The following is an 18,313-nucleotide window of genomic DNA, read 5'->3' on the forward strand; positions in this document are numbered from 1 at the left end:
GCATCTATTGTGTGTTTGGCACTACTAGGCTCTGAATACAGCCTTGAGCACCACATTCAAGATGGCTACTTTCATAGTGATTGCAACTTTATATAATATTCATAGAAGTGTTTAATCTACAGTACCTAGAAGAAACTTAACATAGTTTATTTCCCTTTTATCTTGTTTTCCAGGAAAGAGCTATGTGTTAGTTTCCCAAAGACTGAAAACTAGGACCTGTGACAGGTCCTGATTGTTGACCAGTGCAGGTCCTGATTGTTGATGGCTTGAAAGAAATAGGAATCTGTAAGGAGCTACCTTGTAGATAATAGTTATTTAGAAGAATTTTATTGCTAGATCTGTTGAGTAATTATATCCTAATACTTTCTCTTCACAGAGATTTCCATAGATTTCTCCTTTGTGGTGCTCATTAAGTTACACAGTACACACACATTGTCAAGTTGAAGTACAGACTATACATGCCTCATTATTTGGAAAACATAGAGACCAGTTCTGTCCCTGAACACAGTTGTCACAGTGTATAGTTTCATGATGGAGATTTCTGAGGAAGACAAATGTTTGTCATAGGGAGAGGAGATGAGGAGTTGGAATTAATTCTGGCATAAGAAAAGGGAAAATTGAGGCAATTCTTTTTCTACAAGTTGAAGATCATTTTAGGAATGATAGTCTACCAGACACAGACTTTGTCTTAGGGTAAGGTAATATTTTCATTCATTTATTTGACAAATACATCATCAGCTCTTCTTTTCTGTCATTTATACTAGTAAAAAGGTAGCATAGACCTTGCAAAGTTACATTGATTTTATGCACATTCTGTTGATTTAGAATTTATATTTGATGTTTGCATGAAGATAGTGTCTTATCCTGAAAGCTGAAGTGTACAACCAAAATCTAGAATTGTGAAAATAGACCAGCATTCTAGGTTACTACGGACAAAGATTATAAAGTTGAGATGTTTGAAAACTGATAGAAAAGAGAAGTGGAAGTGTTTCTGTAAAAACGAGAAGATCCTCAGAGTTAGATAATTTAGGGTTTAAAAGGATATGCTGTAAACAGCATGCTAAATTTACAGTTAAGTCTGGCATTGTGTTGGATACTAACGAGTGCTTGTTAATTTATTATGTTTAAGAACCTTACAATATAGGGGGAGGAGACCTTATACCAATGCTTAATCACCTTGACAATACATTTGATATTTTGAAAAAGGACTAGAATATTTTAATGTGGGTTTTTTTTTTTCTGTTGCTAAAAGTCCTTAAATGTCTTGCTTAATTGTTCACAGGAAGGGAAGGCATGGAATCTGCCATTCCCATTTGTCAGCTATAGAAACTGAGAGGGCATCTAATCTATTTTATAGTAATTCATTAAAACAAAAATGGCTTTCAATCTTCTGGCTCCTACTTGGAAAGCTTGCTCTTTTGTAAAGAGAATGCATTTAAAATGCAAAAGTTGACCAAAAAAGATAGTAAAAGTCAATGGAGACTGGTTAAGTTCTCAAAAACATATCTGCAACCACCATGAAGACAGAGACAAGCATATGACTCCAAGAGAGCAGCTGAAAATGAACTCTTTCTCACCAGGTGTTCTGGGGTGATCTATTTGCAAACTTCTCTGGGAAGAATTTGGCCAGCAGCAGCTTCCCTTCCTCTTGTTTCCATTTCTTGGACTCCCCATGACTGTCTCCCCTACCAACCTCAACCTGAACCCCATCCAATTAACCAGTTCTAGGGATTCACATTTTTTCTTTGACATCTTCTCACCTCTCCACTGCCTTATTTTTGCCCCTTGTTGTCTCCCACTTGGACTCTTGCAATATCCCTCCAGTAGAAATCCCTGTTCCTATTCTTGTCCTCTTCAAATTCATCATCCACTCAGTTGTCAGTGATCTAGCCAATCTAGCCAAGCATCTGATCACACTGTATTATTTTTTAAACACATCTTATTACTTCCCATTGCCAAAAGAAGGTTCAAGCTTCCTAACATACAAGGCCCTGAATTAGTCAGTTTCTACTGCTTCAACCCCATCTCTCACTTTCTCTACTTCGAAATTTGTTCTCAAAACTGCTTATCATCGCTCTGCATGTATGTCTTTTTCATCCTGTTCTCTTTGATGACAAGACCCTGTTCATATTTCTTTGTCTGAAGAACTACTAGATAATCTTAAAGGGTTTCTCTCCAGTTATCTCTGCTAGGAAGCCTTCTGGACCTCTCAGTGCACAATAGTGGTGTTCTCTCTGTTCTGTTGTTTTGGTCTTATTACTACCATTCATATCTTATTGTTTTTAATTTATCTGCTTGAGGTCTAGGCTTTGAGATACTTGAAAGCTGAAAATCACATCTTGTTGATATTTGTATCATTAGTATCCTTTATAGGAGGTTCTACATAAATATTTGATGATTTTAAAATACCAGTGATGATTATTCTCTTAGTGATGTATATTGGTTACATATGTGCTAGGCACTGAACCAAGTGCTTTGCATGAATCCTCTTCCTTAATTCTCTTAGCAGATCTGGGAAATATGTACTATCATTATTCTCATTTAGTGACTGAGAAACTGAGGCTCAGCCTCAAGTGAGGCTGAAAGCAAACCGGCATTAGGTCACGTGGCTACTGAGTGGTAAGCCAGAGTTACAACACAAGTTTAACTGGCTCTCTTAAATGTTTATCTGAACTGGACTAAATTTTGCCTGAATCTTGGGTTCTTGACTTAGCCCTGCAGTTTGCTTACTATGTAACCTGGAGGGTATGACTCCTCCAATTTATTTCTTCATCTGGGAAGGAGAACAGTAACACCTTCTCTATGTACACAGAACAGTTGCTGTCGTCCCAGTTGGCTCATTGTCCCTAATTCTTTTCCAACCGTGAATGAGGCCAGAGGCCCTAAAAACTGTCTCCCTGTCTCCCGATTCCAAGCTCTCGCAAACCCCTCCTGGCTTTACGTTTTTGTTGCCGGCTCCACATGGACTCGATGCCACAGACTGTCCTTGTAGTTGCTGAGTCCACTGAACCTTAGGATGCTCCTTTGGATTTCTCATCCATTCACAACAGCTATGTGTTGAGCACTTGCTATGTGTCAGACACTGTTTTAGAGACTGGGGTACACATCAGAGAACAAGGTGTAGAAACCTCTGATCTTGAGGAGGCTATATTCTAGTGGGAGGGACAGACAATTAGAAACAAACACAGTAACTAAGTTAATTATGCAGTAGATTAGAAGGTGACACTCAGTATCTCGACTCCAGGCCATCACTTTGCTATGATGGCCAACCTTGGCTCTGGGAACTCAGGGCCAGCCAGAGCTTCTGAGCCTCTCCGTGTGCCTAAGAGAGTATTTTGGATAAATTACATGATCAAATGGGTTAATAAATGTGAAAATGTATTGTAAACCTGTTTTATGTCTGATTATCTCAGAACCACATTGCCGTCCAAGGTGTTAGCTAGCAAGGTCTTAGAGGAGATTACCCAGGACTTCACAGGTAACAGGAAATACTGCTGGCCTTCCTGCCTAAACCAAACTCCTGGTGCTGTTGGGTGGGAGATGAGGATTCAGTTGAAGACAGGAACAGACAGAAAAGACACGTTCCAGGAGATGTGTCTATTTCCTCTCAGACAACCAGTACCAGCGAACATGTAGGGACTCTCTTCAACTTGGGATATACTGAGATGTTCTGAAGTTTCAGTAGAGGCTACAACTGAGTCACTTTCTTGGGGACTTAGAACAGATGCATAAAAATACACAAATTACAATGCAAGAAGGCAATGCTAAGTCAGGTGTAAACAACTTCTGTAGAAGTTCTTAGAAAGAAGTGATGATTGAAATCTGGGGCACCCTGTAAAGGCCCCAGGGAGGCAGTAAGGCTTGAACTATACCTAAAAAGAGGCTAGTACTTAGCAAAGTGAAATGAAGGTTAGGGCAAGAATGGACAATCAAGGTAGGGGTGAAAGAATCCTGGACTTGGGGCTGAATTTATCTTTGATTTCCAACATCCTACCTATTAACTACCAGACACAGGGCAAACTTCTCAACATTTCTGTGTGTTGCAATAATATGCTTTATTTCACAGTGCTTTTGTGAGGACTATATGAGATCATGAGATGTAAAAATTATTTAATTATAAAGAGTTATACAAACATAAGCTATTACTTTTATAGTGGCTATTGGTAGTCTTTGCTTTTTCCAGTTTTTGCATGACCTTTTCTCTTTTCTTATAAGAACACTCCAACTTTGTTTTGGGAGTTGTTCTTCCTCCTCCAGATACCGTGCCTTCCTCTAGCTAAGGGCTAGCCATGCAAACCAGGCCAGCTGAATTATTCTTCATTTCCCTGGGATTTAACCCTTGAAAAGAAGAGTGACTCAAGGATGAAAAACTGTTGACATTGACTCTTCCTGGTGTTAGGACCCTGAAGGTACTATGTTCTAGTTTATGCAACTTAGGACCTACCTTGATTCTTATCCTTTCTGAGTCTGGCATTTTTTCCCCCCTTTCCAGCTTTTCCTTGGATTCTGTAAGATGCTCCATATCCTTTCAATAAATTTATTTTTTCTATCAAGTTTTGCAGAATCAGTTTCTGTTTCTCAAAACTGAAGAACGCTGACTGATAGAGTGTTTTAGGAGATGGAAGAATTTGAGGGTGAAGGTGGTATCTTTCATTATTGTAGATATCCAGCAACAATGCTGGCTCTGATATACGTGTAATGTTTACTAACAATATTAGCAAATGTTAACTGAAATAAAACGTGGGAGTGTTCATATGATGGAATGAAGGAAAGTAATGTAAAGAAAGCTGTAGGGACTATGTTGAGGAAGGCCTCGAAGGACAAACCCAATTCTTAATTATTTGGGAACTAAGAGGCCTTGAAAGTTTGAAGGTGTGATGGATAATGGAGTGATGTAGGAAGAATGGTGTTTTAGAAAAATTAATTGGACAAGCAGAGAAGAAGTTAACACTCACTGATGCTTTCCAGGCTCCAAATGCTTCCCGTGGATGACCTTGGGAAATGCACGGATTCCTCACACTCATCTATGAGATGGGTACCATAATTATCCCCATTTTATAGATGAGGAAACAGAGACACAGAGTGGCCAAATAGCTGACCCAAGGTCAAACAGCTAGTGAATGATAGAGCTGGGATTGAAACCTAGGCAATCTAAATGCAGAGCCTGTGTTTTAACGGTTACACTATTTTGCCTCCATAGTACAGCTGTGCAGATGGGAAGAAGAAAGAGTTTTCAAGGAGGCCGTAAATAATCCAAGTCATTAGGATCTGGGCTAGACTGTTAGTTGTAGGGATGAAGAGGAATAGGTAAATAAATACATAGAATAAAGTAAGAGCTGTCAGGATTTGGTGTCACTGGCTATGAGCTGATATTTGGGGAAAGTCAAGGACTGTTAATTAAGTAACTAGTCAGTAATTTATCCACTAATTCCACAAACATTTATTGAGCATCTACCATATGTCATGCACTGGTCTAGCTGCTAGGGTTGTCATGGTGAAAAAGGCAGACAAGTCCTTTGATTTCATGGAGCACACATTCTCCTGAGAGGGAACTGACCAAAAGCAAATAACCAATAGAAAGTATCTGGTAGCAGTAAGTGCTATGATGAAAATAAAAGAGGAAAGCAATAGGGAGGGATTAGGGTCTGTTTACGTAGTCTGAATACTCCAGACAGGACTCTGAGGAATTGACACATACACAGAGATCTAAATGATGGGAAGGAACCAATCATCTGGGGGCAAGTGTCCCAGCAGAGGGACCAGCAAGTACAAGAGCCCTGAGGAAAGAATGAGCTGGACGAGCTTGAAAAACATGAAGGAGGCAAGTAGTGGGAAAAGAGTATAAAGAGATGAAGATAGAGCAGTGAAAAGAGTCTGCTTTTATCCAGGGTGTTGGATGCCAGTGGGCTAATTTGGAAGGTTTCAGTAGAGCAGTTATGTGATATCAATTCTGTTTTTAAAGAAAGGCACTCTGCCTAACGTGTAAGAAAGGAATTATGGTACAACAAGAATAGAAGCCAAGCAATATGTTAGGGGACAATAGTAGCAGTCTAGTATGTAGCTATAGAGATGGGGTTCATGGATTTGGGAGATATTTTGCAGGTAGAATTGACAAGACTTGATTAGATATAGAAAGGAGAGGAAAGGAAAGGATTTCTAAATATTTGCTTGAGTAGGTAGATTATGGCTCTATGTATTGACATGTTAACAACTTGAGAGGTCTTGGAAGTTATGTTTTGAGTATGTTAATAAGAAGCATGTTAGAAATACAAATGGAAGTATCAAGAGGTCAATTGGATAGTCAATTGTATTATTGGATAAAAGTCAATTATAGGTAAAGTTCAAGGCTTGAGAAATAAACCTCAGAATCACTGGAAATATAGATATTCTTTAAAGCCACGGGACTGGATGAAATCACCTGGTAGATAAAGAAGTTGTGATGTATATATATGATGCAATACTACTACTAAATGAAATAATGCCATTTGCAGCAACATGGGTGGACCTAGAAATTATCATACTAAGTGAAGTAAGTCAGAGAAAGACAAAGATCATATGATATCACTTATATGTGGAATCTAAAAAAAATGACACAAATGAACTTATTTACAAAACATAAACAAACTCACAGACATAGAAAACAAACTTATGTTACCAAAGGGGGAAAGCAGAAGGGATAAATTGGGAGTTTGGGATTAGCAGATACAAATTACTACATACAGAGTAGATAAACAACAAGGTCCTACTGTATAGCATAGGGAAATATATTCAATATCTTGTAATAACCTATAATGAAAAGAATATGAAAAAGAATATATACATGTATAACTGAATCACTCTGCTATATATCAGAAACTAACACAACATTATAAATCAACAATACTTCAATTTAAAAAAAAGGAAATTCAATGTTGTAGAACTTTGGGTGATGAATATGACGGACAATTCAGAACTGGAAAAACCAAGTGTCCAATAAAATTATTAAAAACTGCTAAAAAAAAAAAAAAAAAAGAGAGAGAGAGAGAGAAAGGAGTTCCAAAATCTGAGGCTATCTGATATTTAGGTCTATCTGAGAATAAGGAGTCAGCAAAGGAATGGTCGGTAAGGACAGAGGGAACATGAGCTGAGAGAAGTATCTTAAGAGTCAAAAACAGAGGAGCTTTCCAGGACGGAATGGTCTGATGCTGCTGAGAGCTCTATAGAGATGAGAACAGAAATGTTACTGTTGGATGGGAAAATGTGTAAATCATTGGTGGTCTTAATGTGCAAGCTCAGTGGGTGACGGGGCAGAAAGCCGGCTGGAACAGGATGAGGAAAAATTAGGAAGTGATGCAATAAAGGCAGAGACTATAGACAACTTTTTAAAGAAATTTTGCTCTGAAGTGGGTAGTAGAGAGCAGAATGTTAAGAAGATTTTTTGAATAACAAAACTAAAAGTTCTTTGTATGCTAATGAGAATGATCCAGTGGAGATGAGAAAACTGATAATGTGGTGTAAAAAGAGTCCTAATTGCAGGAGGAAATCGTTTGAGGACCCCAGGGCCGAGGAGGTGGGAAGGGTGGTGGTGGAGACCTGACTTTTGATAGGAGGGACCTGTCTTCCATTGAAACTGGCAGGAAGGCAGAAATGATAGAGGTCCAGGTAAACCAGTAGACTGAGCATTGGGGAGCTAAAGGAATTTGTCTCATTGCTTCTTTTTAAATCAGATTTCAAGTCTGGGTCCTGGGAAAATGATGAAACAAATCACAAAAAAATAGAAAACCACCATGGGTATATGCAGACTTCACAGGATATAGAGAGAGGACCAGGGGGCTTAGAATAGCCTACAGTCCCTTCATCTGTCTGTGATCAAACGTGGCCTCACAGCTGTGCATGTCTTTCAAATGGTGGAAGTTGGGGAGGAAGATATGCAATTTTGCAAAATCCTAAAATGTATTTTGAATATCAGGACTAGGTAACTGGTTATAGTGCCGTATTTCATTTCTTTGTGGAACCAGGGAGCATATAAATATATATTTAATCCTCAGTTATGTTCATTTGAATTATGTTCTTCTACTTACCAGTGCATCCCCATTAACTGCCACAGAGGCTGCGGCTCTTAACCGATATTTGTTGAATAAATGAATGAATGATGTGATTTGAAGAACTTGGAAAGCAAGGAATTACCTTTCTCCAGGATAGGTGGGATAGTTTGAAAGAAACAAAGCTTTCATAAATGTAATGTTTTGTCCCTAAACTCCAAATCAAAGGAATTGAAAGGGAACAAAGCTAAGGTAGAATCTCTTAGGAAATTTAACTCAATTTGCATCTAGCTCTGAAAATCACCAATCAGAGTACTTTAAAAGATTCCACAGAAAGTTGTAGCCTTAGGTTAGAATTTCATGTTCCTTTCCTGGTGGTAGTATCCCACCCAAGTCAATACATGGCTCTTGAGTAATGGAAACCAGTATCAATTAGTATAAAGGGGCCTCATTAACAAAGGCTTATTATTATTTAGTTCTAAATAGAATCCTGACTGTTACAGAGTGTCTTCATCTGTGGCAGGGCATTAACTTTGATATCCCTATCAATCAAGTCTGAGTCAGAAGTATCAGGTTCATTATGTGAAAAAATATCTGCAGTTAATCACCATAGGTAACAACATCTAACAACAGATTCTAGTTAATTTTTTTGAAGAATGGTGAATTCCTTTAAGAATGTGCAAATTGAATATTTAAGTATGGATCAGGACGTAGGTGACCAGTTTAGTAAATTCTCCACAAGAGTGTAGATTTTTTCAGTAGGGCGCCATTAGAATCAGTTGCATATCACGCTGATAGTTTTTGCAGCATTGGGCAGGGCCAGTAGATGGTGGTCTTAAGTTGCAAGTTGCTATTACGGTAACACCTGTCAGCATGCGAAATAACTACTACTCTCCACAAAATGCCAAAGATTCACTTTTCATTCATCAGGTACTGTAAATTGGAAGAAAACAAACAAGAGAGCACTTCAGGATGATATGTTAACTGTTTATTTTTCAAAAAACATGCTTTTCTTTAAAAAACCAGAGAAGTCATAACACAGCACTTTAAAGTTATGCAATGTTTTTATCAGAATATGATATAAAGAGCTTTATCCATTGTTTATTTTTTCTCAAGAATGAGAGAGATTTTTAATTTCTTAGTTAGAATGCTGTTTGTTGGAATTCTGAAGACCCAAGACCAACTCTAAGCTGCAATACCTAAATAAGATATCCCTTAACATTCTCTATTGTTAAATGCGCTTTAGAGATTCAATTGCAGGAGTATTACAATACCTTGTAATTATGCAGACTGACTAGAATTAAAGACTTTGGAAATTAATTTTGAGTTGAAATATTAAATTAAGTAGAATGTTTTATCATAATGGCATAATTTAAAACTAACTAAAAATAGCATTAATAATAATCATGATCAGTCTCCTTTCATTAAAAGAAGAGATTTAGCGCTAAATTATTAAATGATCAAATTTATGGTGCCCAAGTTAGTAAAGATTTTGTAGTACTGTAAATCATGCTACATGATTTCTGTCCGGTGACTACAGCAAATTAGTCACTACAGTAAATTTCAGAGGGTGTTAATAATACAAACACTTTAGTGTTGGAAGCTTTGATAGAATGATACTGCATGTATCCTTGGGCATTCAAATGTTCCATTTTTCCGTCCCAGCAGCATATTACATAACTGCCATGGGTAGTAGTAGGGATGGACAGTTATACCTTGAACAAAAGAAGAGGGTAAGCTTTTTATTTTTATAAGCCAATGATTTATGAGAAGTGATTTCTGCTTCCCAACATTAACCCTTGGCCACCTTCTATTCAGTAGTCTTCTGATTTTACTTTGAAATTGTACTATCTGTGTTTTAAGCAGAACATATGTTGCTCTACAAACTACAAAAGGCAAGAAATGATTTGCTTTTATACTGATTTAAAAATCATGTTTTATATATATATATATATGATTTTTTTTTCACAATTGAAATTAGCTATGCCAACATGGGAGCTGTGAAATGGGCAAACAACCTGAACAGAAAGCAAATAAGCACCAGCCTCTTGAGCAATGAGGGTGGGGTTGATGATAAGGTGAAGTAGGGATTTGTTTTGTTTATTTTGTAATGTTTCCTAAGGAAAGTTTTTATAGATATTCTGAAGTATATGCTAGATTTGTTTGTATTTAATACCTTTGAATGTTTCCTTTCTTTTTTGCCACAGATAGAATTTTTGGTATATGACCTGTATTTTAGAAAGTTATCAGATCTGAGAATCTCTAAAGTCATATGATATTGCAACTGATTGGTACATGTGTGAAATGTGTGACTCACCCAAATCACTCTTCAGAACTTTCTTTTCTAGTCTAAGTATCAATGTCTATGGGGGTTTTGTGCTACAAAGACTGTGTATTACAGACCTGTTAATACATAATGGAAGTTTTAGAAAATTGTGGGGAACTAAGTCACCTCATCAAATATGGATTAATTTCTGAGAATGTTAGCAGTATTTTGGACCAAGAATGCTCCTTTAAGTGGCTTGCTACTTTTCTTTTACATGTAACATTTGACTGTGAGTTTATCCCGTGTCTTTAGCATTACCGAAGTCATTTTGGCAAAGGGAATACATAATGCAGCAGAAAATTCTCTTTGAAAACATGGAGTGAGGGATGGTGTGGTCCAAAACCCAGGTGATGCATCCTCCTTCATTGAGCTGTGGTGTGTCATTCACAAGAGGCTAGTTATAAAGGGCGCATGCTCATTCGGTCATTTGTGTAGCGTGTTCATACCCCTTTATAAAATAATATGGGAATGATATCAACACAAATGGTGTAGCTATGGTCTCAAAGTCGGTAGAGCTTAAGGTAACTGTGCACATGTATTTTCTTAACACATTAATTCAACAGCTGGGATATTCCATAGAGAACTAAATACATCCTAGTGAGACATTTAACTAGACTCAGGAGTCAAACAGACATCTGAAAACATCTATCGACTCATTGGTATTGTTTCAGTAACTGCTTTGGCTTTTATATAACTCAGGAAATAGGAAATCATAACATCATAAATAGTGTTAAGCTGAACCTATCAATGTAGCCGGAGCAATTTTAAGCCAATCATTTCTCATTAGGCTAATGCTAGTAAAGTTTCTTATTCAGATAAGTTTTTTTATTCTTTTTGCTTCTTTTGGCTATTCAGTGGCCAATGAGGTGTAATAAGTTTTAGCAAATTGGGGCTGAGGTATCTTAGGTTAGTTTTATTCTTTGTTGTAAATTACAGCAGCTTTATAACTGCTTAACACAGCTCTTGAATCAAGAAATGTCACACCTGAATTTTTTTGTTCAGGCTGCATGACTGGCATTAAAGTGAAAGAGAGAGATGGGGAGAAAGAGAGAAGGAGCACATAGGCTCCTAGAATTCAGGATTAAAACTGCTGCTTTGCTTGTCAAACTGATTTATATTTTAACTGTTTAGCAGCTGAAATGGCAACTAAACAGAATTTTGATATAGTGGCACCTTCCTATTTTTTCTCTTTGCAGATTATCATTTGGCAAATTACTAAATTTTTGAATTGTACTTCATGTGCCTTCTTTTGTTGACATTGAATTGGACTTTGGATTTTGGATTTTACTTTGGATTTCAGGCTCAAAATAATGAGATATGACTTAGATTACTTGTTTCTCAGACTTCACATCTGTTATTTTCAGCACAAGAAAGCCCGTCACTGCTATAAGGACCTTCCCTTAGTAAGCAGCAGGCTTACATAAGAAGATGCCGTGACAATAAAAGAGGTTTAGAAGTATCTCTCCTCTTAGCAGCTTTTAGTCGGTTAGCAAATGGGACTTGTTTGCTGTTTTCTTCATTGACAGTTTCTTACGAAATTAAGTGGGGTTTTTTTTTCTGACTGGATTAGCAAAAACAGAAAAGTAATTAATACAGAAAGTACCAAATATGAAATATTACTCTGCACAGAGGCATTTCACACTTCATTGATTTCATGAGTAGGCCAGAGGTGCCAGAACAATAATTAATATGTTGTAAGGGAAAAATTATTATGCAAGGTCAGCAGCATTTCAAGACTTCACAAGGAAGAGGCATTAAAAGATATCCTGAAACTATTTCTTAAATAGGGTTTAAAATTGGATTTTAAAGGAATATTTGAAGAATACGCAGTTTTTCTGTGAGAAATTAGCAGGCATTTTTATTTATCACTGGAAGTATGCCTCTGTATACCAGCATAATGTATGTCAATATACTGGCATTTGAGGGAAAATGTGAATAAATATGTGTGGGTAAGTGTATGTGGACTTATATATTATTATTTACATTTCCAAATTTTTAATGAAATAGGACAACTTTTAACTCAAGAAAATTCATTTATATTATTTTAAACTTACTAACCAATACATGTTTTGCAAAAAATAATTTAAATCTCTGAAAAACAAAAACCCCCAAATCAAATCAACCATAATCCTACTGTGCTGCTATAAAGATGTTAATCTTTTGGTGTGTATCCTTTCAATATTTTTTTGCTAAGAAATAAATATATATATATATAAATATATATATATATATTTAATGGGATATTGTAATGTTGTTTTTCAATGTGTCTTTTCACTTACTATATGATTATTCCTTTAGGTCATTTAGTTTTTTTCTGCAGTATTTTTAATGGCTACATAATGCTTCACTGGATGTATCATAATGTATTCACTCAATTTTCTGAGGATGGGCATACAGATGCTTTCCAATTTTTAGCAAATGGCAGTGAACATCCTTAGAGCTTTATCTTGATCATGCCTTTTGGACACAGCTCTAGAAATGGAATTCTGATTGCTTCACAGGTATTGCCAAATTGTCCTCCAGAAAGGTCATCTTAGTTTACTCCCAGCACAGCGTCTGTTTCAAACTCTCTCTCAATTGTGATTTTAAAGCTGTTCTTTCCTCTGATGTCATATAGTAAGTAATGGATTTTCCAGGATTAATTGAAGATGATTGAGAGAAAATCTCTTGAAAGAATTTCAAAAGCAAAATATTTCCAGCGATTATTTTAAGACCAAAATAAGCAAGATGATTTAATATCATATTTTTATCCCAAATTGAAAGTTACTAATAGCTATCATTTACTGAGTGCTTACCATCTACCATCTATCAGTAATAACTTTGCAACAATTCTGTGTGCTTTAATCAAGTTTCTCATATTTTTTCCTCCCAATTACCCTGTGAAATAAGTTTTTCAGGTTCCTTTTTAAAATGATGGAACCAAAACTCAGACAATTTATAAATAAATTGTCTAAAGTCACAGAGCTAGTTGGTGGGAAGCTGAGATTTGAATCCAGAATGGTATGAATCAAAAGATCATATTTCAGCGACTACAAAAAACAGGAAAGGTCTTAAACTTGTGTTTCTGAAAATTTTCTACCTCAAAACAGCACACATTGTAGCTTATTTGTATATTTACAACAACCTTTTATCTCAATTTATTGTCATCTTCGGATTAGGAGGGAAGGGGTCTGCTTGGATAAACCATGGATTTTTACCACCTGGACCTCTGGTAAGAAACAGTGGGTCTCATTTCTCAACCATGAGGTGCCAGGAAGGCTGGTGCCAGGTTGGCAAAGCAGGTCCTCCCCCTTTCTCAGTGCACATGGCTCTCTTGTGTGGGAAACTACACCAGCCCTCTCGTTTTCTCTCCTCTACTCACAAACTAGAGTCCATGTGAGTTTGACTTTCTTATTAGCCTCCTTTTTGTGGGTGATTTCAAGGCGACATAAAGAAAGAAAAAGCCAGAAAACTGAAAGCAGAGGCAATGTTGAGTCTTCCTTGCAAAACTTTCTTTGGCACCAAGATATGTTCTGAAATTGGACTACTGGGGAGCGGCCTCTCTGATAGGGTGTCTCTCTAGTGACACAGTCCTGGCAGTGCTAAGATGGGGAGATGGGAAGAAGATATATTCCAGACAACATCCAACCCCAAATGTTGTGGGTGTTTGTAAAGGGAGTGGATGAAGGTATACAAAAGGATTCTCTATTTTGGATGTGGAGTTCCACAAAGTCACATAATTAGGGACGGGAATTGTCCTGCTGTGGCATTCCACAGGTGTCCTTGAGCCTCTGTCCCGTCACTATGAATCTTTATCCTTTCCTCTCCCTCTGCTCCCTCTCTCATCAGCAGGCTAAAGAGAGGATACATCTCTAGCTTAAGCTTGGGGGTTTTTGGCACGAAGCTTGATTGTCTCGGTTTTCTCTTGGCAGATTTAAATTGTTAGAGAAATGAAACTCGTTTGAAAACAGTCGGCCCTGGCAGGCACTCTCCCAGGCATTGCCCAGGACTCCAGGAACAGTTGTCGACTTGCTGCACGGCATTTGTCTAGGTTGGGTTTGATCTTATTCTCAGATCCCATATGGTAAGAAATAATTCAGTTTTAAAGTTTCATGTGTTTTCTGACTGTGGGGATTGAGGTCAGGAGAGAGAGAAAGAGGTTGCTGCATATGGAGTTTGCAGATTTTTTTTTTATACTGAAACTAAGATTTAATGAAGATGGGAGATGAAGGAAAAAAATTATCTTATTTGCATGACCATGAGACAAAACTGAACAAGAGTTTTGTTTGTTTGCTTTTTCTGATAGAGATCTTTATTTGATTGGGGTACCCAATTAATTTTAAGATATTTCTACCATCATGGGAAGTAATATTATTGACAACTAACATGCATATATGGTAGGTTAGAGATTAGGAGCACCTTCACTCACATGACAGTTTGAAAAAATATTTTGTATATAAATGAAGAAACAAAAGAAAATCGTATCATTTCTCATAATATTAGTTCTAACATAAGTTATCCAAGTCTTTGGTTTACCTTCAAGAGCATATAAGCAGTATATAAAGATTCTAGCAGTAGGTAATGATATGCTGAGTGGTACTGATGAGACATTTTCCAGCATGTTTTACAAGTTTTTCTTTAGGCTTCTAATAGGACAGAGTAACAGTAAATAACTGGAGTAAAAACACCCCCCAAAATACTTGGGATAAGTTTCTAGATATGCATAACGTTTATAACCAACTTCTAGCAAAACCGATAGTGCTATTTGATTACATAATTATAAATTTCATCTTCCTTCCTCCCTCTTCATACAACCAAGTGGGAAAAGAAATGAACACTTAACAGCTGGAGCTGTGAACACAGAATGGATTTTAGAGCAACTGAAAGTGTACGCTGCTCCAAAGACCATTTTAAGCATCATAAATATCCAGTGTTTTAAACCACTAAATCTCATGTCCACTACCTCTGTTTGTTTGTTTGTTTATTTATTTATTTATTTATTTATTTATTTATTTATTTATTTATTTTTTACCTCTGTTTATTTTGACCTCTCCACCACCATCAGTCCTTTGACACACAGTCTCTTCATGTCATTTCAGAATCTCAGTGGGGCAAACATAAGGCCCATTTCACAGACTCAATTTAATATAGGCTATTATACACAATGATACGCACAAAACTATAAATGAAAACTTTCTGTCTTTGGTGGTTCATGGAGTTAAAATAGGTTATCATTTGACACTTCAAGCCTGATTTTTGACCTGGATTTATTCCATACATATTTGACCATCTATTTAATTAACTCAAGTTAGTAGAAGCTAAAACAGGGTAGAGTAAACCAGGGGGAGAGAACCAATCTGATTAAATCTAACAATTCATACATCTGTGTTTGACTTTCATCACTTCCTATGATTGTATATAAAGTACCTGCTGTTGAATGAGGGATTAAGCCCATTCCAATTATTGATGCCTTTTAACTTTACAGATGTCAAAGGCATTCCTTCAAACCTGTTCATTTCCAGAGCAAGGCTTTTCCAGATGGGAATTAAAAAGGAAGATTTGACAAAATCTGCTTCTCTATTACTTAATACAAAGGAATAGTACAGTAACACTCCTGTTTCTGCTAATCCATTCATTTCAGGTTTGATTTACCTTTTTTGCCCTGATCTAAAATCTCTGTGGCTTTATAGGATTATATATTGCTATATTCAGGTTTTGAATGAATCATAGTGTATGCATTTTAATATGATTTCTCTGATTCCAAAGCCAGGATTAACCTGTTGTTTTGATTTAAAAGATTTTATGTTTAGATTTTAGAGGAAGAATGTTAAATTTCTCTAGTTATTCACTGATTCCCTTAGTTGTAATAGACAAAAGAAATTGTATTTGTTGGCTGTATTGATGGAAAAAAGAAAAAAAAGCATAGTTTTATGAAGAATTTAAAATATGAATACTTAATGTAAATTGTTAACATAAATAAGAGTGAAAGTTTCCTTAGCATTGAGTTTTATAGTCCCTATGTTGACATCTTGTAAAGTTGAGACTACAGAAGTAGACCTAACTTGAGCCATAGTAAAGAAAAATATTGGCAACTGTTAGGTCATAGAAATTGGATGTAAAATATTGGTAACCTTGGTACTTTAAAATTATAAAAAGTGCTGACTTTTTTTTTTCTGTTCTGCAAAGATGGTTATGGAAAGTAGGAAGATGCAGTAGGGTTCCAGATATTATTTTAAGGAACAACAGTATAGAAAGAGCAAAATCTTAGAGATCCTTAGAATGTGACAGGCGGGGTTCTAAATCTTTTGCATATACCAATTCAGTTAACCCTCACGGCAGCCTTATGAGGTTGGCACCATCATTTCCTTTATATAGATAAGGAAACTAAGATGCAGAGAGGTGAAGAAAATTGTTAAAGCTTAGATGACCGATAAGAGGCAGAACTATGGTCCAAATCTGGGAAGTCTGGCTCCAGTCCATGCTCTTAAACTCTATACTAATTATGGTTACATGGTCATACGTCTAGCTTCTGGCTCACCCAGAAATGATATAAAACAAATTTTAACTCAATCGAATAAGAATACAGTAAAGACCAAATGAGAAATTGAATAAGCAGCTGGTACATTTTTCTCTCCTGTACAAATTCCCTTTTTTAATGTAGAAATTCCAGATATGGAATTCCACATTCCTAGATTTTAAGCACAGTTCACGTGCCAGGTTGCTAAGGTTTTAGCCCATGACCCGTCAGCTCTTTGGACTCATTGCCATAGTTTCCCTTTGATCTCACCTTACACTTGAGGAACGGAAATATAAGATGAAGAAGAATTAGTTGTGAAAAGTGTACTCAGACAATCACAATGTTTGTGGAGGGCAGATACCAATTTTCCTAAATCGGGGACTGGGGGAGGTTTGAAGTTTATAGATACGTTGCTAACTAAGGGTAGAGACAGTACACACCCAAATTGAATTTTGGCAAGTAGAAAAAGGGAATGTTGACAAACATGTCTAAATGCAAACCAGCAAGTAACCATTCTTTATAAAAAGTGAACTGCATTTTCATCTTTGCAATTTCTGATATTTACTAGGAAAGATCCCTTTCTTTTGTTTATGTATGGTGGCTTCATTTGAATCACTCTCTAAGGTCCTTTTACCTAGTTTCTTATAAAGATCAAACATTGCTCTCTCTCTTCAATAAAAAGAGGATTTTAAATTTAAACATCAGCATTTCAGTGTATCTCGAAAATAAAAATGAAGGTGAAATGAAAAATTGTGGCTCATAGTTTTTTAGGTATACACAGTTCGTGCACTCTTGTTTGTGTTCTCAACTAGATTCTGAACACCTCAAAGAAAAAGCCTCCTATTGACTATTTTTGTAAAATTCCATCCTTCACCCTCTCTCCCCTCTGCCCTCACCCCATTCTATATCAATTTCAGTGATATGCATATAGTAGGTACTTAATACAGTACTTGCTGTGTGAATAAATTACTCTCCATCACTGAAGCTATTTTGAGGATTATTTTTCAAACAATAAAGGAGCTTATAAAAATATAGTAGACAAGGTTTGAACAGGGTTTGAATGTAAATCAAGCATCTGTCTCCAGATCTCTGATTTCGACTTACTCCAAACAGTGCTTGACTGTAAAGCAAATAGGCATGTCAGTGCATCTTCTGTTGAAGTGCCTCAAAAGGTGCAATGATAGAGAAGAGGTGAATTTAGAGCTTGCCTTCTGGCTGCATGCTTGCCTTTCGAGCATTAACTGAGCTGCAGCATAAGGTGAGAAATTAGGACAAATGTCCCAAGTCCTAGAAACTGAGTATTTTATTTAACTCCATCCTGCTTAGAAGATTTGTTTCAGGATTACAGGCTTTTCAGGAGAGGCTGGTGACTATGCAGTGTTCAGTTTGAAATGGATAATCTTTGACGATAAAAGCTAAAATAATGCTAACACAAAGAAGCAGCTTTGATAATGATACTTAGAGCAGTGT

This window comes from Camelus dromedarius, chromosome 1, assembly GCF_036321535.1.
Source record: "Camelus dromedarius isolate mCamDro1 chromosome 1, mCamDro1.pat, whole genome shotgun sequence".
NCBI classification, from domain to species: Eukaryota; Metazoa; Chordata; class Mammalia; order Artiodactyla; family Camelidae; genus Camelus; species Camelus dromedarius.